The sequence below is a fragment of the Mus pahari genome, chromosome 7, assembly GCF_900095145.1.
Source record: "Mus pahari chromosome 7, PAHARI_EIJ_v1.1, whole genome shotgun sequence".
Classification (NCBI taxonomy): Eukaryota; Metazoa; Chordata; class Mammalia; order Rodentia; family Muridae; genus Mus; species Mus pahari.
Genome location: NC_034596.1, coordinates 47,457,323 through 47,480,477, shown reverse-complemented (window position 1 = coordinate 47,480,477; position 23,155 = coordinate 47,457,323).

Sequence of the window (23,155 nt, the reverse complement as noted above, 5' to 3'; positions counted from 1 at the left end):
TTTGTCTCTCTGTTCAATAAAGACATGTATTGTTGAACACTGAGCTGTTCTCACCCAGCATGGGCTCATCTTGAGACCTGTAATTATGCTTTAAGTGAACCCTTCTCAAATAAGGTCACATTCACAGATCAAAGTTGAGAGCTACAAATCAACTTACTACATCTTAGAGCATGGATAATCAGCTGAACTGGGATATATATATATATATATATATATATATATATATATATATATATATGCACATATATATACTTGATAGAATTAAGACAAGTAAAATACATAATATATGATTATTTTAGTATATAAAGTAATTTTATTAAGATAGAGATCTATTAAATGAATTAGAGATAGTGATTAGTATAATTAGGACTTAAGATTGCTCACCCTATAAATTATAAAGGGGCACTCAATAATACCTTGATATTATTATATATTATTGATATGATTAACATCACTGTTAAGTTAAATTATAATTATAAATACAACACATAAATTTTGAATGAAAAATCCTATTCTTGAAGAAGTTTTAAATTTATCTGGATTGAGTTAGAAAATCACTTACTTCAATATCTACAATTACATATTGATATAGTCTTATAACTCTAGAAGAAACTCAAAATTTGATAAGTTCAAGGAGGGATAAGAGGATATTAAAGTCATTTTAACCTATAATATCATAACCATATTGAAACATCAGGAGCTTCTGAGTTATTGGCCAATCAAGCTAAAATTATCTTTATATGAGAATTAACTAACAGATGAAATATGAAGTCTTTCACACCCTGCATGTCTAAGTTAGTATTGGCCTAAAGAATTGTCAGCAGCCATCCTCCAAGCGAATCAGTAGACTATCTTAATGCGTCTTTAATTATATCCATTAATATTCATTTGAAGAGAGTGCATCACGGTTTCTATTTCAAGAACAAAAGCTAAAACATTAAAGCCTGCTTCTACCTAGAATGTTCAGTTTGAGCATTATCTTTTGAAGATGTCTGTCTGAGGAGATCATTGTGTCGTGAGGGCTGTATGGATGGCAAGCTGATTCTCTTTTTCGACCAAAGGTAAATGATTTGACCTTGATTTAGTAATTCGTCTCATCACCTCCTGAGACCACCTCAGCATGGAGAATTAATTTGGGCATGGATGTGGATTGGGATGAGAGCTGGCGGAGGGACTGACCATGCTTGGTAATCACCAGAAAGCTCACTGCAATCTTTTTTTGACTTCTACATCCTACCATTAACATACATTTATTTAACATTTACTATGTGGCAGCCACTGTCAGCATTTAATCCTGCAATATGCTTACACATGCCCTGCTGTCTTCATCAGTGCTTTATATCAGAGGAAATTGAGTCACAGTCAGTAATGCATATTAAGAAAGTACCATAGCCCCATGGGCTTCCTGCTTCTTTCATGAAACCTCAGAAGAGTGGCTCCACAGGTCCTCAAAACTCTACTATGCTGTAGGAGCCCCCAGAAGCTTGCTTTGGACCCTCTGTCTCATTATCGAGGCACTTCCCCTTGTCAGATCTCCCCTCAGGCTGTTTCTCCTATTGTTTTCAGGATAAAGTAGATTTCTGCTTCACCACATTGGCTGTGGATGCTCACAGGAGACCTTTCTCAAACAAGATGCCTTTAGCCACCAACACTTAACAGGAATATCCTGTTCTCTAGCTTCTGCTCTGATATTGTTGCAGTTTCTACTTTCGACTGGCTATAAATTCTATAGAGTTTAGACCTGTAGCTCTAAGAATACAATACAATTGAAATGGGGAAAAAAATGGAGCAATAAGTCAGAGGGATATCAAGACTATGTTCATAGCAGCTTTATTTATAATAGCCAGAAGCTGGAAAGAACCCAGATGTCCCTCAACAGAGGAATGGATACAGAAAATGTGGTACATTTACACAATGGAGTACTACTCACTACTCAGCTATTAAAAACAATGAATTTATGAAATTCTTGGGCAAATGGATGTATTTGGAGGATATCATCCTTAGTGAGGTAACCCAATCACAAAAGAAGTCACTAGATATGTACTCACTGATAAGCGGATATTAGCCCAGAAACTTGGAATATCCAAGACACATTATGGAAAACAGAAGAAAATCAAGAAGGATGACCATTTGTGGATACTTCATTCCTCCTTAGAATAAGGAACATAACTCTCATGAAAGGTTATAGGTACAGAGACAAAATTTAGAGCTAAGATGAAAGGATGGACTATCCAGAGAGTACCCCATTCGGGAGTCCATCCCATCATCAGCCACCAAACCTAGATACTAATGCTCATGCCAGCAAGATACTGCTGAAGGGACCCTGATATTGCGGCCTCTTGTGAGGCTATGCCAGTGCCTGGTCAACACCGAAATGGATGCTCACAGCCAGCTACTGGATGGAACACAGGGTCCCCAATGGAGGAACTAGAGAAAGTACCCAAGTACCTGAAGGGGGCTGCAACCCTGTAGGTGGAACAACAAAAGGAACTAACCAGTACCCCCGGGGTTTGTGTTTCTGGCTGCATATGTAGCAGAAGATGACCTAATCGGCCATCAGTGGGAATAGAGGCTCCTTGGTCTTCCAAACTCTATATGACCTAGCACAAGGCAAGGCCTGGGCCAAGTAGTGGGAGTGGGTGGGTAGGGGAACAGAGGTGGGGGGAGGGGTATGGGAAACTTTCGGGATAGCATTTGAAATGTAAATAAAGAAAATAATAATAAAAAAAAAAAAAAAAAAAAAAGAAATTGGGGATGGAGGAAAGCCAGAACTCAGAACATTCAGAGTGCTGGCTACTTTCCATAACTAATGATTTTACTCTAACAATATGCAAGCTGTACCACATGGGCATATGTGAACCCCATCATATCACATGATAAGGCTATAGAAATTCATTGCAAAATTTCTCACCTTAATTTTATCGGTACTTGATTATCATGACAATAACCTGTGGTTTCCATAAAGTAGTCCATAGATTATGTTGAGGATAATGGTATCACAAGCAACAAATTTTAAAAATTAAAACAATTAAAACAACAATAAAAACAATAGTCATGAAGTAACATAAGTGCTTTGGTGCCTGGACAACGTGATACAGGAAGCACAGCTGAGCTTTTTTTAGGGCACTTAGACAGATTACATATTACAGTTCTATTCTAGCATTTTAAAATTAACAATAATAAAATAATTTCTCTAAACCATAAAAGTACTTGAAGATGCCACTTAGCAGCTGTGCAACATTATTAGGCTAGAAAATCTGTTTATTTCTTAAAGTAAGTAGTAATTTAAACATTACATAAACTTCCATCACGATTGCCTTTTTAGATGTGAAGTGGAAAATACAGATATATAACTTTCCCAAAATATTGAATACACCACCCTGAAAGCCTACACTACTTTTAGGATGATTTTTTTCAGGTCCCAGAGTATTAGCTACGTGACAAAAATATAGCACAGATAAAGGAAGAGGACAGGGAGATGTTGGGAAAAGGATGGAGGAGTGGAAAACGCTAAAGCCAATGATGGTACAGGATGCAGGCTGCGCATGGCAGAGGAATCAAAGGCTAGATTTAATGTAGTCCCAGATGCAGCGGTAATACCATGTAGTTCACAAAGATAACTAATGTGGAAATATAAGCACAACATATAACCACATGTCACGTTTGAATTTACATAGTAATAATGCTTACTGTCTGACTGAGTCAAGGTGACATCAAGTGAATCTTTACACCGTAAGAGAGGGACCTAATAATTTTGCCTTTCAAGTACACATGAAGATTTTCTTTTAATTCAATTTGATGCTAAAACAGAAATGTTTATGATAGAGTAGCAATGTGGTGCATAGGTTCATGCCAGGAGTCAGGAATCTGCAACAAGTGCACTTTTGAGAAATGAATATATAGTTTTGCTATTCTGCCTGGAAGACCCTCTTAGAAGCGGCCCCTCCCCCACCCAGGTCCTGTAGGAAGATCCTAGGCTGAATGAAGTAGATTTGTGTGCTTTGCCACCTTGTGGTCATTATAGTTATTTGCATGACTCCATCTGTGTTGTTGATGGAAGATTTTTCCTCCGGAAAGGCCCTTGCCCTTACTCAGCTCTTTAGTGATGATTCTGGTTAAAACACATTAAAGTAAACTGAAAACCTTGATGAAAAGGGGAGCATGCTAATTAAACTCCTGCCTGATGGTTTACTCTGGGCGGATGTGTCTCCTGGGTGACCGTCCTGAAATTTATTTTCCCCTCATATTTCTTCTTATAGTACTACTGAAAAAAATAGGTAATAAAAATTAGAAAACTGAGTAATATTATTTGAGTTACACCGTGATATTAAACAAAAATAAAACCCACAGCTTAATGTACACTAAAAAATATGTTTGCATAAATGGGAGAATTTTCTCTGACACTCAAATCAAAACATCTTTGAACATAGGTTAACTTCTAGCTTCTATTTTGTTCTAGTTCAATGTATAAGACACAGACTTTCTAGAGATATGAAGTATCTAATTGTCTCTAGACGTGCAATAACCACTGTCAGATAATTAAGGTGGGGTGGGTAAATTGTAAAAGGTCATAGTAACTTGTAAGATTATCATTATTAAATATTTTTTCATTCTATTATTCCTTCTCATATGAAACTAGATATTTTTACATGCTTGTAAAACTGTGAAATGTTGGAACTAAAGTTGCTCAGAGAGCATAATCTTGGTTTTTATTAACCAATTTTTTAGGGGTGAACACAGAGGTTTCTGTTCTTCCAAGCCATTAAGTAACCATAGAATTTAGCAATGGCATTAGAATTCAGTCTGAAGAAGAGAATTTGAACAAAAATTCTCTAATATTTTAAGTTAACAAAATTTATTTATTTGAATTATTGAGATGGATCAGTGAATATAGGTGTTTTCTGCTGAGCCTAAAGAACTGAGTTCAGATTCTGATATGCCCATGGTGGGAGGGGAGAACCATTCTGACAAGATTTCCTCTAATCTGCTGTCTGCCCACCCATCCATCCATGCAAACAAACAAATGACTGTAATACAAATTTAGAAATATACACTTTGGGTCTATTAGGATTTGGTAATAGATTAAAGAGCATCTATCTATTATTCTTATTCAGTTAAGAAATTTACCTGAAAGTTATATCATTAATAAGAAGCCATATTAAAAAATTCAAAATGCAAAGCCTTGATCAAGGAGATAACAGTGTAGAGAGACAAGTGTCCTTCATTTCTAGTACTGGAAAGCCAGCTCAAATTACAAACGTTCGCACGGTTAAGTCATTTATGCATGTTCTGAATGATGGGCATCATGGAAATTATTTTTATTACTGTCCACTGTAGGACTGACTTTCCTCAGAGCCATCAAGTATCCAAGATAATGCAGGCTTTTATCATCTATTTGTTCCCAGTTATCCAACTGTAATGAAAAGAGAGAGAGATCTTCAGAAAGACTACCTGTTGCATATTGGAAGCAACTTTAGACTCTTATTGAGCTAGCATTGAAAAAGGACACTTCATTTTTATACAAAAGAAGGCTTCAGTTTCACAGCCAGAATGATAATAATAGTAATGCAGTGGAAGATACCAGGATAAAAAGGAAGGAGAAGAATTCACGCACCTGCAAGTCACATTACATACAGCTTAATAAATTAACAATATATGTCAAAGAATGTATTAGAATATACTCAAATAAAAATTGAATTTAGGATGTATCTGGAGGATATCATCCTTAGTGAGGTAACCCAATCACAAAAGAAGTCACTAGATATGCACTCACTGATAAGCGGATATTGGCCCAGAAACTTAGAATACCCAAGATACATTATGCAAAACAGAAAAAAAAAAAACAAGAAGGATGACCATTGTGTGGATACTTCATTCCTCCTTAGAATAAGGAACAAAATACTCATGAAAGGATATAGGTACAGAGAAAAAATTTAGAGCTAAGATGAAAGGATGGACTATCCAGAGACTACCCCATCCGCGAATCCATCCCATCATCAGCCACCAAACCTAGATACTAATGCTCATGCCAGCAAGATTCTGCTGAAGGGACCCTGATATTGCGGCCTCTTGTGAGGCTATGCCAGTGCTTGGCAAACACTGAAGTGGATGCTCACAGCCAGCTATTGGATGGAACACAGGGTCCCCAATGGAGGAGCTAGAGAAAGTACCCAAGGACCTGAAGGGAGCTGCAACCCTGTAGGTGGAACAACAATATGAACTAACCAGTACCCCCTGAACTTGTGTCTCTAGCTGCATATGTAGCAGAAGATGGCCTAATCGGCCATCACTGGGAAGAGAGGCCCCTTGGTCTTGCAAACTTTATATGACCCAGCACAAGGCAAGGCCTGGGCCATGTAGTGGTAGTGGATGGATAGGGAAGCAGGGGCGGGGGAGGTATAGGGAACTTTCGGGATAGCATTTGAAATGTAAATAAAGAAAATAATAATAATGATAATAATAACAATAACAATAAAGTGTCTGCACTAAAAAAAAATTGAATTTAATCTTTTTCTATCCAGAGAGGTTATCAAACACTTCATGTCTTTATTCATTCCTCATATGTGCTGTCAAAATAATTAGTTGCCAAAAGTGAACATATAAATATTAAATGGGGGGTGGGGTGGGGAGAAAGGTAGCTCAGTGGTTAAGAGTGCTAGCTGGTCTTCCAGAGCTCCTGAGTTCAATTTCCAGCACCACATGATGGCTCACAACCATTTGTAATGGGATCCAATGCCCTCTTCTGGTATGTCTGAAGACAGTGACTTTGTACTTATACATTAAACAAATCTTTAAAATAAATAAATAAACAAATAATAAATGGAACATATTCTAAAATTATAAAAAAATGTATTAGGATAAACTATACTGCAGTTGCAAATATACCCCAGAGTTCCACTGGATGAATATAAACCATTTGCATGTTGCACATGTCATGCTATGATGCAAGGCCAATGATGCTCTATCAGGGGCCTGGAGACCTGGGAGAAAGCATGACCTTGGAAATTACACCAACTCTTTCCTACCCAAGAGAGTGGAATGAGAATCACATGATTTTCCAAAATGCTCAACTGTTTAACATACGAACATGACCATGTGAGTTGATAAACTTAGAGCACACATGGATATGTGGTAAATTCCAATGGCCTCTACTATGGATAGTGTATTATTAGTATTAGCAAATGAGTACAGATGCATGCAAAACACACAGTAAGCACACTGAATTACAGTTTGGTAGGATTGGGTGGGGGAATATTTTTCTTGGTTTGGGGAGTTTTGTTGTATTGGGTTTTTGTTTGTTGAGAAAAAACTTAAAGGTGGGTGGGTAGAATGGGGAGACGATCTAGGAGGAGTTGGGGAAGGGAAGAACATGGTCAAATATATTTACGTTTAAAATTTTAAAATAATAACAAAATAATATATTAAAAATACAAAATAAATCAAACTCCACCCCATAGAGAATTTAATGTACACACAGGATTTCAATAAATAATATTTCCTTCCCCATTGGAGACTATATTTTACTCAATGAAATCATGAACATCAGGAACAGAAGTGCCATTATAGGAATAAACCTAAATATGCTCCGATTTCTCTAAAATATCTATCACTTGCATAATTCAGTAATATTTGATCACAAATTACTTTTGATATATTTAATCAAAACTGTGAACCAATGTGAACTGATTCAGCGTGAGGATCTCTGTTCTCTAGGACTTGCCAGAAGAGTTAAGTGATAGATATAAAGTCATTTAACTTGCATCATGTGTCCCTAGGTACATGTAACATATTGCAGCCCCTCATGTTACAGAACAGTAATTAACACGTGTGGCTTTCATCATTGTTTACCATGGATACTTGTATTACAGTAAGGCAAATTGCAACATTCAGAAAGCCCGGTGTTCCTATCTAAAACACACTGCATTAAAGAAAAGTTTATTATCTTTCTGGCCTTACTTCAAATCAGGTAGCAATTTATGTATGTGATACAAAGCGAATGCTTAATTTCTGAAAATTATGAAAGAAAAATCTCAATGTCTCTTACTATGATAATCCTATGTATCTATTTGGAAACACTAAATCAAAATTCATGTGAACATTCAGCAGATATACAGCAACGAGGGCTGATTTTTTCCCCCACCTTTCCAAGTTTTAGTGAAAAGGTAGAGGTTTCAGCATGTATTAAGCATAGCTCTAGAAATATATGGATAAGCAAGCTTATGAAATATTGTGTTCAAGAGAGAAAAGAAAATGGCTGAATAGTGATCAAATTTCATGTTTATAAAAAAATAATCAAGTGTTAAGTGACAGAGCTGATGGAACACACTGTAGTGTCATGAAAATACTCATCAGAGTTTTGCTTAAATATTTTTATTGAATCTAATTCCAAAAAATAGTAGCAATAGACTCCATTGGTTGTTGTCTGCTACATATCAGCTCTGCTGGGGCTCCACTTCACAGAGGCACAGAGATGGCAACACAGCTGTTAGCTTCGTTTGACAAATGCAAAACTGTAGCTCAAAGAAATAAAGGCAGCGTGTGGTGGAAACAGTCATGGGATTCAGCCTTCTTGTGTTTAGATTTTCATTTCCCAGTAGTTATTTCCAGATCCTTGTTCCATGTATTTGATAATTCATAACTTAGAGTCATAGCTAAATTTAAAAATAAATATCTGAAATTATCTAAAGTGAGACTCTTGTTTTTTAATTTGAATTATTTTATTTATTTACATTCCAGTTGTTGCCCCTCTCAGCCCCCCTTCCACAGTTCCTCATTTCATTTCTCCTCCCCCTTGCCTCCCAAAAGGTGTTCTCCCCTTTCTCTAGGGCCTCAAGGTTCTCAAGGATTGAGTGTATCTTCTCCCACTGAGGCCAGACCTGGTAGACCACTGCTACATATGTGTCAGGGGCCTCTGATGAGCCCATGTGTACTCAGTCTCTGGGAGCTCCCAGGGTTCTGGGTTAGTTGAGACTGCTGGTCTTCCTATGGATTCACCATCCCCTTCAGCTTCTTTCATCCTTCCCCTAATTCAACCATAGGGGTCCCAGACTTGACTCCAATGGTTGAGTGTATCTACTATGGTCTCAGTCAGTCGCTGGTAGGGACTCTCAGAGGACAGCCATGCCAGGCTCCCATATATAAGCTCTTCATAGTATAGTAGTGTCAGGCCTTGGTGTCTCCCCATGAGATGGAGCCCAAGTTGGGCTGGTCGTTGGAGTGTCTTTCCTTCAGTCTCTTTTCCATTTTTTTTCTCTACAGTTCTCTTAGACAGGAACAATTCTGGGTCAGCAATTTTGACTGTGAGTTAGTAACCCTGTGCCTCCACTTGAGGCCCTATCTACTGGAGGGGGACTTTTTGAGTTCACTTTCTCCAATGTTGGACATTTTGGCTAAAGTCACCCCCAATGAGTCCTGAGAGCATCTTACCTTCCAGGTCTTTGGTACTTTCTAAAGGGTTCTCTCTTCTATCTCCACTCCCTGAGGTGGCTTATTTCCACTTATGTCTTGGCCCTCTGGACTTCTCTCCCATAACCTCCCCCCACCCATATCTGATCCTGCTCTCCCTTTCTGCTTTCCCTTCCCTCTTCCATCCAGGTCCCTCCTTTTCTCCACCTTCTTTGGTTATTTCCTTTCCCTTTCAAAGTGAGGTTCAAAGCTCCTCACTTGGACATTTCTGCTTGTTATACTTCTTACAGTCTGTGGGTTGTCTCCTAGGTATTCTGTACTTTTTGGCAAGTATCCACTTACCAGTGAGTGCATACCATGCATGTCTTTTGGGTCTGAGTTACCTCACTCAGGATAATACTTTCTAGTTCCATCCATTTGCCTGCAAAATTCATGAGGTCATGTGAGGCTTAGAATCACATGACTACATGTCACCTAGTTTCAGATTTGCAAACCTCCCATGCAATGCATCCTCATGGTCATCCCAGTCTCTGGTACCCAGGGACTGGAGATTTGAAAACTTAGAGTTCAGAGCTAACACATCCACTGAGCAGTCAGGGGAAAAGAAACAGGACTATAGAATGTTCAGTAAAACAAGGAAAAGCCAAATAAACCTGGAACAAGGTACAGGGACATATAAACTCTCAGTGAAATGATGGAGACAGCAGAGGAAAGGATGAATCTTAAATCAAGGAGAATCATACAAGCCTCCTAAAACCACCCATGATCTGGAGTTTCCTCTAGTCAGTTACTAGAGGCAGCAAGTGGAAACAGAATCCTCACATATATTCTTTTGTTTTAGTTCCCTAGATTTGAAGCTTTCTTTTTTACTGGTTGAGCAGTCCCTGCTCAGCATCCCAGGCACCTTTATGCCCACTCTTGCCTGACTATGACTCTTTGCTCACATTGCCCCTAGAATGACATTTCTAAAACCAAAGTAGATCATGGAGTTCCCAGGTTCCCCTGAGATACTCTACAGGTACATCTTAGTCTGGATTTTGTCTACTCAGAAGCCTTCTTATATAATATTGTTTGTCTCTGAGCTTTAGTATAAATAACACTTGCCTTGTAATCTATTAAAACAATTTATCATACAAATGGAGATAAATACCACATGGTTATGGCCTTTAATTCCAGCACTTGGGAGGCAGAGTCAGGCAGATCTCTGAGTTCAAGTCTGCTCTACAGAATGAGTTCCAGGAGGACAGCTTGAAAAAACAAAACAAAACAAAACAAAACAAAACAAAACAAAACAAACACAAAACAAATTGCTATAACGCTTAACAACTTTTCCTCCTTGCCTCTCCATATATTCTTCTGCTCTTCTTAAGGTGATTTCCTGTACTTAGCAACTGCTAGCTAGCATCATACTACCCTTGTGTATTTTGCTTCCCATATCTTCTGTTCACTAAGGTCACAGGGCAAGCACTTTGTCTGGTCCCAAGTGCAAGTGAAAGGATGCCTAAGATCAATGGAAATGGAAAAGTGAGAATAGAGAGGGAGACCCCCACTTAGAGATGAAAGAGAATGATTGCACTCCATAAAGAGAGACTGGTTTTAGCTTGGTTTCATTCTTTCATGAGACTCCTCTGTATAGCAACTCCTTCCTGCACTTTTGACATAGTCCACCTTTAATTTTATTATCTTGTTTTCATCTTACAACCTACTATGGTAGGTTTAAAATTTTTTTTTAAAAAATCATTTCAATTACTATCATTGGAATCTCTGTTACTTGAGACCAAAAGTCTTGTTGAGAATAAGGACTCTTGTAGAAATTACTTTCTGGCCTGAAAATAGTCACAGCTCTTAGTTCTAAACACTCAATGGGACAGCATGAGGACTTAAACTTAGGGAGTCAAATAGATGTGAAAAAAATTCGAAGATGATAAAATACTTTTCAATGTATTTATTGTTTTTACATATAGTAAGTACTATGTTATTTTAATGTCTACCCTAAGTGTTAAGCATCCATAGGAAGGAGGAAGGATGAGAGTATTTTTATGTCATTTTTGTTTTATGTCTTTATGTTTAGTGCTTCATATCTTTTTATGAAAAGGCTTCAACTCTCAGTAGTCTATAAAAGCAGGGCAGGACACTCAGGTTAAGCATTTTGAGCACTAGATTCTGTTACCCCACTACAATGAACGTGGGAGTTTAGGAATGTCCTTGGGGCTAGGTAGAAGGATTGAAGTCTGTGCTGGGGTTCAGTCCTTTTATCACAAAGGGTAGGCAAAACTCAGAGCCTAGATTAAGTAAGATTAACTTGATTTAGTAAATGCTGAAATTCCTGGATCCTGGAAAAATTATGCTCTGCTACAATAGTGGTAGAAATATTTGTAAGCCCCAGAAAACACTAAAATATCTGTAAAGCCTAGTGTTTAACTTAAGTAATTGGAATTATCAGGGACAGATTAGAAAGAACAGGAGAACAATGGACAAGTGAGGTCCCATGGAAGAGAAGGGGAGTTGGGAGGGCAGTACAAAGAATCAAGGCAAGTGGGAGGAGACTGCTCATTTACAAAAGTGCTTCCCATAGAGTTCATGGTCAATGATGGTTGTCCCATTTCATTGCAGTGCATCCGCCATTCCTGTGCAAGACCACAGTATTCTTGAAATAGATAAATGGATTTATCATATTTTCAGGCCTCTTTGTCTCCATATGCAAAGACATGGCTAGCAGTATCTGTTAACTTCCTGCTCCAGTAAAGGTTACTGTGTATATATTGACAGTGACACTATGCAGAAGGGATGAAGGAAAAACAAAGTTGAGTTCAGCTTTCAGCATTTGATACACCAAGAAAGAAACAAAAGAACAACAAAAACAATAAAGGTTATATTCATTTAAAAGATAAATTGATGGGTTTCCCATGTTGGTTTTGATATGAAAAAATAAAAACAAACAAACAAACCAACAAACAACTAACGAAACCAACCAGACATAATGGCACACACCTTTATTCCCAGCACTCAGGGGGCAGATACAGGCAGATCTCTGTGAGTTCAGGTCCAGTCTGTATTACATAGGGAGCTCTAGGACAGCCAAAACTTTATATTTCTCTTTTTGAGACTCACTCTCAAAAAGAGAAATATAAAGAATAAAATTATAAGCAAAATGCAACGCATTGAAACTCTCAGAGTTGATGGTGTCAAACATTCCAAAGAAATCAAACATGCAGCATTCACAGTAGGTTATGGGAACTGAAGTTCCCAGGAGACCAATAGGGATGGACTTACTGGGCTTTCTGTCATTCATGTGAGTGTTACTTATCCATCAGATAGTAATTTCTTGTCAGAGCTCCTTAACTGATATATGTCATGGTCTTGTGGGAAGGACTCACTTATGAGTTCTTTTAAGATTATTTTAATGTAATCATAACTATTACAAGAATATTGTGAGAATCCAATTTAGAAAAATGAACAATGTCTCTCCTTTTATGTAGAGATCCTTGATCCACTTGGACTTGAGCTTTGTACAAGGAGATACGAATGGATCAATTCGCATTCTTCTACATGCTGACTGCCAGTTGAGCCAGCACTATTTGTTGAAAATGCTGTCTTTTTTCCACTGGATGGTTTTAGGTTCTTTGTCAAAGCTCAAGTGACCATAGGCGTGTGGGTTCATTTCTGAGTCTTCGATTCTATTCCATTGATCTATCTGTCTGTCTCTGTAACAGTACCATGAAGTTTATATCACAATTGCTCTGTAGTACAGCTTGAGGTCAGCAATGGTGATTCCACTAGAAGTTCTTTAATTGTTGAGAATAGTTTTTGCTATCCTAGGTTTTTTTGTTATTCCAGATAAATTTGCAAATTGCCCTTTCTAATTCTGTGAAGAATTGAGTTGGAATTTTGATGGGGTTTAGGTTGAATCTGTACATTGCTTTTGGCAAGATAGCCACTTTTGCTATATTAATCCTGCCAATCCATGAGCGTGGGAGATCTTTCCATCTTCTGAAATCTTCTTCAATTTCTTTCTTTAGACACTGAAACTTATAGAGGAGAAAGTGGGGAGGAACCTCGAAGATATGGGCACAGGGGAAAGATTCCTGAACACATCACCAATGGCTTGTGCTATAAGATCAAGAATTGACAAATGGGACCTCATAAAATTGCAAAGCTTCTGTAAGGCAAAGAACACTGTCAATAAGACAAAATGGCATCCAACAGATTGGGAAAAGATATTTACCAGTCCTAAATCTGACAGAGCACTAATATCCAATATATACAAAGGACTCAAGATGTTAGACTCCAGAGAAACAAATAACTCCATTTAAAAATGGGATACAGAGCTAAACAAAGAATTCTCAACTGAGGAATACCAAATGTCTGAGATGCACCTAAAGAAATGTTCATTCCTCCTTAGAATAGGGAACAAAATACCCATGAAAGGAGTAACAGAGACAAAGTTTGGAGCTTCTAAGATTAAAGGATGGACTATCCAGAGACTACCCCACCTGGGGATTCATCCCATCATCAGCCACCAAACCCAGACACTATTGCATATGCCAGCAAGATTTTGCTGAAGGGACCCTGATATTGCGGTCTCATATGAGGCTTTGCCAGTGCGTGGCAAATACACAAGTGGATGCTCACAGTCATCTATAGGATGGAACACAGTGCCCCCAGTGGAGGAGCTAAAGAAAGTACCCAAGGTGCTGAAGGGGTCTGTAACCCTATAGATGGAACAACATTATGAACCAACCAGTACCCCCTGAGCTTGTGTCTCTAGCTGCATATGTAGCAGACGATGGCCTAATCAGCCATCATTGGGAAGAGAGGCCCCTATGTCTTGCAAACTTTATATGCCCCAGTACAGGGGAATTCTAGAACCAAGAAGTAGGAGTGGGTGGGAAGGGGAGCAGGGCGAGGGAAGGGTATAGGGAACTTTGGGGATAGCATTTGAAATGTAAATAAAGAAAATATCTAATAAAAAACAAGAAATGTTCAACATCCTTAGTCATCAAGGAAATGCAAATCAAAACAACCCTGGGGTTCCACCTTACACCAGACAGAATAGCTAAGATCAAAAACTGTGGTGACCACAGATGCTGGCAAGGATGTGGAGAAAGAGGAAAACTCCTCCATTGTTGGTGGGATTGCAAGCTGGTACAACCACTCTGGAAATCAGTTTGGTGATTCCTCAGAAAATTGGACATAGAAAGAACCCATATGTCCCTCAACAGAGGAATGGTACATTTACACAATGGAGTACTACACAGCTATTAAAAACAATGAATTTATGAAATTCGTAGGCAAATGGATGGAACTAGAAAATATTATCCTGAGTGAGGTAACCCAATCACAAAAGAACACACATGATATGCACTTACTGATAATTGGATATTAGCCCAGAAGCTCGGAATACCCAAGATACAATTCACAAACCACATGAAACTCAAGAAGGAAGACCAAAGTGTGGATACTTTGATCCTTCTTAGAAGGGGGAACAAAATACCCATTGGAGGAGTTACAGAGACAAAGTTCGAAGCCGAGACTGAAGGAAGGACCATCCAGAGACTTCCCCACCTGGGAATCCATCCCATATAAAACCACCAAACCCAGACACTATTGTGAAAGCCAACAAGAACTTGCTGACAAGAGCCTGGTATAGCTGTCTCCTGTGAGGATCTGCCAGTGCCTGGCAAATACAGAAGTGGATGCTCACAGTCATCCATTGGACTGAGCATATGGTCCCCAATGAAGGAATTAGAGAAAGTACCCAAGGATTTAAGGGGGTTAAAGTACCCCCAGAGCTCCCTGGGACTAAACCGCCAACCAAAGAAAACATATGTTCTAGTTGCATATATAGCAGAGGATGGCCTTGTCGGGCATCAATGGGTGGAGAGGCCCTTGGTCCTGTGAAGGTACTATGCTCCAGTATAGGGGAATGCCAGGGCCAGGAAGCAGGAGTGGGTGGTTTGGGGAACAGGGGGAGGTAGGAAGGGATAGGAGGTTTTCAGAGGGGAAACCAGGAGAGGGGATAACATTTGAAATGTAAATAAAGAAAATATATAATAAAAAAAGAAAGACTAACAATGTAATGGAAACTTTAAATCACCAATTGTAACATATTCTTGTTCTCAATACATTTGTATTCCTAATCCTAGCAGAAAGTCATTCACCTTGACCCACTTCCCATGATTCCAGGATTGGTATTAACTATCATATGTTTAGGTTAATATTTATTGGTGATAGAGGGGTGTAAAAAGGAGCAAGTTGCTATGAAAATTAATTTACCCTATTAGGAAACATATATATCTGAGTTACAAATGAACAAAAATAGAAACTCCTATGAATGTATACTTTAATGATATGTAAAGCAATATTTTAGTAAAATTTGGGAAGCGTGGTACAACAAAAAGACCTAAGAACATTGTTATGAAACAATAGTCAATATAGTTTTTTTTTTTTTTTTACTTTGCCTGATTGCCAATTCTACCTGCAAAATGAAGTTTAGTTCTCAGAAGTCCCATAGAACCTCAATATGTTCTATGCGTTATGTTTGTATATGAAATTCTTATAGCGAGCCACCCAGACCAGGTGCTACAGGATGCCATGATAGCATCTGATCGTTTTCTGAAGACGCACAGGCAGGATGGAAATGATTGTTGCCAATCGCCATTCCACCCACAGAGTTATAAACACTTCTCCCTTTAAAAGGTCCTAATGTGAACCTGAGGCACAATGTAGAATCAATTTATTCATTCATAATAGATCTGCCAACTGCCCAATTTCGATATCAAAAGGCCTCTGAGTATGCAGAACATTAATATTTGTTGAAAGGACATGAGTTTATTAAAATAAACCTTGATTTCCAACAGGTGTCACCCCATGCTCAGCACATAAACTGTCAATTATTTGGAAGAACATTCAGTACTTCGGAGAAAATCAGTCTAAAACATAATGATCATTTAAAAGTTGTAATTAGAATTGGTGCCGGACATTTTCCATTTGTACTTACGAACCTGCTCTGCTGTTTTGGGTCCACAATATGTGTATCAGAAGGCCAAATTATGTGGGTTGCATTCTCTGGTTTCTTGAATAGGGAAGGAACAGCCAAAGAATGATCAGAGGTGGGACCGATTTCATTACGTCTGGTGCTCTGTCTCTTAAGGAGATAATGTATGCTGACTGAACATTCTTGAGGAAGGGTAAGACTTGTCAAGGAGCTTCCTTGTGGACTTATGTGTTCCCTTGTGAACTCCAGCCTGTGAGTACCTACATCTTCTTGGTTTCTTCTCTGATGCCCTCAACAGAACCATGAAAATGTGAGTAAAAACACACAGCTGATTAAACGCAATGAGGTCAAGAAACTGTCTGGTTTGCTAATGGCCTAGAAAACTGCTTGGCACAGAGTAGACCTCATTAGCTATTTATTGAATGAATTATTTTGCTCACATCTCTTATGATCACTTTTAATCATAAGATTATGGTGATTATGGAGATAAAAATATTTATCTTATGCCAACATAGAAAGTATAAATAATTTCCCACCGAAATATAACTCTCCCAATCACATCAATTTTTATTATAAATACTAGACTGTTGTTACTGATATAGATAAACAGATATAGATATAGATATTAATAAATGAGAAGGTTCATGATGGTAACCTTAAAATGGGGAATGATATGCACTACTTAAAGATCTAATTTAACCTTGTAGGCAGGAGATACTACGAGAGAGAGAGAGAGAGAGAGAGAGAGAGAGAGAGAGAGAGAGAGAGAGAAAGAAGGGGAAAGAGCATGTAGAGTTCTGCAGCACAGAAATATGGCTGGTTCTGGCATCTAGAAATTTCATTATGCCTTGAACAGTGAGAAATGAAGGTAAAGAAGACAAACTAGACCAGGTAAGTATGTTGTAACATCTATCTCAAGCCAGTTAAGTGTTCACTGGTAGGAGGAAAATATTAGCTATTTTTCCATGGCTGTGATAAAATATCATGACCAAGACAATGTGTAGAAGAGTTTATTTGTACCTATGAATCCAGAGGGTTAGAGTTCATGATGGCAGACCAAAGGCATTGAGGCAGAATCAGGAAGTTTACATCTTGAAACACAAGGACAAAGCAAGAGAAAGAACTATAAGTGATGCAAGTCTTTAAATTCTCAGTGCCCACCTTTGCTAGCACACTTCCTTCAACATGGCCACACCTCCTAAGCCATCTCAACCAGTGCCACCAACTGGAAAGTGAGCATCCAACAGAGGATTTATCTTTTAATCAACCACAGAGAAAAAAAAAAAAAAGATTCTGCCTCTCTTTCCCTGAATATAAACATGTACATATTTTACATCCCCGAATGGCAGGGTAAATTAAGACTTGCCATAGTTACTATAAAGCTATATTCTCTAATTAATATAAAACTGCATTCCTTGACATTCTTCAATAATGACCCTATGGTCTGAGTGCAGCTCTCCAAAGGCACATGATGGAAACTTAGCCCAGGCTAACTATGTGGAAGGTGATGGAAATTTAAGAAGTAGGGTGCAGTGAGAAATCCTGGGATCAAATGCCTTGTATGTAGGAAATGATGGTGTAACTTCAGCCTCTCTTTGACTTGCTGTTTTGAAATATCCTCATGCCTGTGCTTCTACGATGGTGCAACACAGGCAAAAGAACCCCAGATGAACTTAGATGCCTGCTCGTATTTTTGACTAGCTAAATATATGGAGTAAATAAACTTGTCTTTTTTTGATATTTAACATACAATGGAATAATTACAACAAAACATCTAAATAGTACTGACTGTCTGTCTTGTTACAGGTACTCTTCCTTTGGCTTTATATAAGGGCTTAAAATTCAGGTTAGCCTGTTGTCTGTATGAGATGAGGGCTATCATCTGCAATTTACAGTTAAAGAAAAAGCCTAAGGGCCAGGGTTACTTTGCTCAAGGTCACACAGCTAGGGAATAATAAAAGATAAAAAAGAAGGCTGAGAGTAGTCGCTTTCTGCAGCCTCTTAAATAAGTTAGGCTGGGAAAATACCAAGAATAATAATAATAACAAAAAAGCATCTAAGCCCATCATGACCAGCAAGAACTATTCTGATAAGCTTGCTTTGGTGAGAAGCAACAAATTGTGCCTGTCTTAGTTATCACAGGGAAAATGAGTTTATAGCCCTTATTAAAAACACAAGTCACTTTGTGTTGGAATTCCTATCGTTATGAATGTAAAAAATAACTTGCTTTTGTATCATGGAGAATTTAGCAGCACTTTTTTTAAAAGTTAAGGAAACCATAGAAACTAAAAAAGTGAAAGGACCTAAGAGAGGTCACAAGCCAGTGTAACAAAACTCTGCTTGGGTCTGTATTTTTACGTTACAGATAAAGTAATATTTCATATTGTCTTACTGGACTGCTTAAGAGTTACAGATCATGTGGTTATTTGAAAATAGTCTACACGACGAGTGAAATTAGAAAAGATAAGAAGTTACATGAATCAAATAATTTCTAATGTTTAAGTCCTTGATTTCCTGACTCCAGCAGATGGCAGCCTAACAAAATAATTTGTGTGTCCTACATTAACACGTCAGGACCCTCTGCAAGGCCACACAGAGTAAAACCAGGTTTTCTGAGCTGGAAACTCCAGTCATGAGGAGTGCCTTTCAGAGCTGCAGATAGCAGGGACCAGACTCATTCTTCTCTAATCATATAACTTTTATTTGGGGGCGGGGGGGGGGAACACTGAAATTTGTTGGTTGTTTTTAATTTTTATTTCTTGCTCTTCATTCTTTAAAAACCAACCTGCTGGAATCAGCACAACAAGGCTCTTAAGTCTCTATGAGAATAGAGTTATAAAACATGAGTAAATTGAAAGGCATAAAAATGAACCAACTCAAATATTTTCATGTTGACGAAGGACTTTAGAGAAACAATATCCTGAATCAAGCGCCTCTGTCGTCAGAGGCGTTACATCATTGGGATATTTTTAACAATCGAAGTAAACACTCTCAGCATTAAGTTTGTGTTGAAGCTTGTTGCCATAGTGTGTTTGAATGGTTTCAACTGGGAAATTGGTACTTGAATGTTCTCTCCCCCCCCCCCCGTGTCATGTCTTAACTGTTATTTTTAATGTTAAACACAGGATATTATGTCAAGGCCATGAATACATTGCACAGTTAAGTATGTTACTACCAGGAAAGAAGTCAGGGTTTCTGATTTTTAAATTTATTTTCTCCTTTTGTCTTCTTAATACCAGTTACTGAACTTACAAATCAAAACTTATTTACAATTTGCCTAGTTTTCTTTACCTTCGATAGAGTAGACTAACCCTCGTTTCTTTTTTCCAACTATGTTTTCTCATTTGCCTCCATCTCTGACGAAATGGTGCTTATGTTTTATAGAGATGTTGTTTCATCAACTTTTAAAGGAACTGCACTAAGCAAATCAAACTTTGGTATAAGAACTTCTTAGACTCATGACTCTTCTCTTGGCTGAGATGGAGAGACTACAGGCATCAGGAGTGCCTTTCAGGGCACCCAAACCCAGACAGTAGCTGCAGAGAGCAGGCATCTAGAGTGAGATACTGAGCCCAGCTCCTTCCAGCATAGGAGAGAGATGATGCGACCAAGTCATGCAGAGCAGTAGACACACAAAAGAGGTGCAGAGTCCTACTATTTTTTTTCCTGTGACTCCTAGGTTCATCTCTCTTTGACTCCTAGGTTGATCTCTCTAGAACTAATTCTTCTAGACTTCATGAAAAGCAGTTATATAAATACCTTCATTTGTTTTAAGATCTGAACTGAGAGTAGAGAAAGACCAAGCCGTTCAATTAGTTGTATTATGACTAGAAAGTATGGGCTACAGCAGACATTAGAATGGCTTTCTGAAGAGATAGAATAGAGAAGGGAGTGACTGGACTCCATGAAAGCCCTGGGGAAGCCACAGTCAGTGCTTAGAGTTTGACATACACAGGAAGGAAGCGAAGCTCAAAGCACAACTCTGTGAAGACTAGATTTTTGAGTAATGATGGCTAACATTACAACTTATAGAGTGTTGTGAGCATTCTAAGTTAATTAGTATAATTGCTACCTTCTTCTTGCTACTGTGCATACATGTAAAAGATGAGAATGTGCAGTATAAACAGCTTCATCTCAAAAAATATTCAGGTGAACTGGGCATCTCTGCCACCTCTTGAATATTTCTGTTTTTTTTTTTTGGGGGGGGGACCTAGCTACTAGACTTTGTCTGTGAGAAATCCACACTTGTTTCTCTCACCTGTCTTATGTCAAGATGGCTTTTATAGATGGTATAAAGTCTAAAGAAATAACACTTGTTGTCATTTACATGTATTTAGTGATTTTCATTCATTATTTGCTTTGTGACAGCGTTCATGTGTGCATGGGCATGAGCTCTTGGGTGTCTGGGAGAGAGTGCTTATGCTCATGACAGGTTTGCTGACGTCAGAGGATAACTTGTTGCTTTTCCTCTTCCACTATATGGGCTCTGTGGATTTTAGAGCTGGAGCAAATACTTTTATCCACTGAGCCATCGTATTAGCTGGATACATTTTCTTTTTGTCATTGAGAAACCCTGGCACTCTCCGGAATGAGGACAATGTGCCAATCAGCTCCATCTTTTCACCTCTGGTTGCAACTGTTCATCTCTCAGAGCACCTTTCAGACCTTCAGGGTGAGTCTTGGGAAGACATCCTCTCTTCCACAGAGGGGACCCAAGGTGAAGGTGAGAAAAATAACAAGTAGAGACTGTCTCAAGGAAGAACTTTTTTGTAGTCACTGCAAGGGAGTGATCAGACAGGGATCTCACAAGGTGTGCTTCAGCCAGTAGTGAAAGCTTCCTATTCACAGGGGTAGCTTTCCTGAGGAAAAGAGACATGTCCTATTAGTTCATCTGGTCCCACTCTCCTGTTTTGGGCTGTGATGTAAAGCAAGACTCTTGTCTAGGACTCATTGGCCAAATTCCAAGTTGTTCCTTCTCTGTTTTCTTCCCTCCAGTACACTCCTCTCTCAAGATGCTGTTTCAAAGCCATCTTCCTCCCCTTTGCTCCCTTCTTGGCATTCTGTGATGGAAAGAGTCCCTGGACCTTCTCTTAGCTGCTCTCTTTTCACACTCTCTTTCTGTTTTCCCACTTTATACTAAAGAACTCCAAGGAGGGAAGCTAATAAAAACCCATTAAAGCCGAAGTTGAGTAACTGCAGTCATTAGCTTCTCTGAAGTCTTTTCCTCCTTCTGTGTATTATCACCGTGGAAGGCTAGGCTGATGTTTAGCAAAGAGCACCTGTCAAAACAAAAGAAGAGTTTCACACCTCACAATTTTAAGCCCCAGGTAAGAAACTCAGCCTGGTGGATCGGCAAAGAGGAAGACAAGAAATCTGAAACTCCTAGACTTGGAACAGAGTTAAATGAGTTTCCTCTGGGTACCAACTGGCTTTTGTTTAACACGATTAAATCCTCTTTGTTTTATTACAGACATCAATGGGAAAACAAACAGTGTGATCCAGATAAAGGCTCCAGCAGCACTCCTGTTTCTGTCCCTCTTTCTTTTTCTCAGAGAGCTATCACCACCTCTCAGTGGACAGGCTTAAAGGAACTAAACTGGCCCACAGAAAATTGATGAGCCAAGCAGGGCAGGTGGACAGGAAAGCTTTGGGCCGAAGGGTAAAGGGATAGAAAAAGTGTGAAGCACTTATGTCCGTGACCAGATCAAGTGATAAGAGGACTGGCTTCCTTTGCTCTCCAATTAATTGTCTTCTTTTCAAAACAGTCTTAGCTTTCACAAAGCTCACGAGGAGGCTAAGACAGAGTCCTGGTGAAGTACAGCAACCAAAGAACCCTTGTTCTGGAGGTTGCAGCTGGACATTGGATGTGTAATACAGACAGCCCTTGAGTGTAGAGGTAGAGAATGCTTCAGAGAATCACTAAATAGTGAATATTGACCAATAAAGAGGCAGTGGTTGTCTGAATTCCGTCAAGGCTACAATTGAATCAGATCTAACGTAATTTTCAAAGCAGTTCTTTCTGTATTAAATTAGTTACAACCCTAACTCCTTTTAAAAACAAAACATGGCCATTGTCAGTGTAATAGCCGCACTGAACTGACAGAAGCTGGGGTCTTCTGTATTCACATTTTAATTACCTCTCATCATTAGAAGTTTATTATTACCATCTCTTATCTTGTGATCTTAATTGGCTGCCTTCGCAGGGGACACCAAGAAGCCAAAGCAGAAGCATCTGCCTCCCAAAGATGGTGGCACCTTACATTGATAGCGTCTGAAGTCAAGAATCATAAGGCTTGTTACGTTAGACTTGACTTGACATGGTTGCTTCTTCCAATACGTGAATGTGGACATGGGGCTGATTCAGTGGTTTCAAAATAACACAGAGAGGAGAGGAAGGGGCTTTACATCCTTTTCATTATGGTTTTAGAAAGAGATATGACCCGTTATTATTCCTTGTGGTTCTTTTAGATTCTGGGGGGTGGGGTGGGGTGGGGGTGGTTATTTTCCAATTCTGTATTCATTGACATTCACAAATATTCAGCATTGGCTGTAGTTATTTTGGTACTTGCTACTCAAAAGTATGATTTGTAAAGGTCCTTTAAATTAACTTTATGTTAACTACATTGAGCCTGAATAAACAATGGTAACTCAGTTCCCAAGATACTTGCTGTAATGTTGGAAATAATGACAATGTTTTGAGGCAAGAAAAAAAGAAAGAGAAAGATTAGGATGTAAACCTACTACCTCATCTTT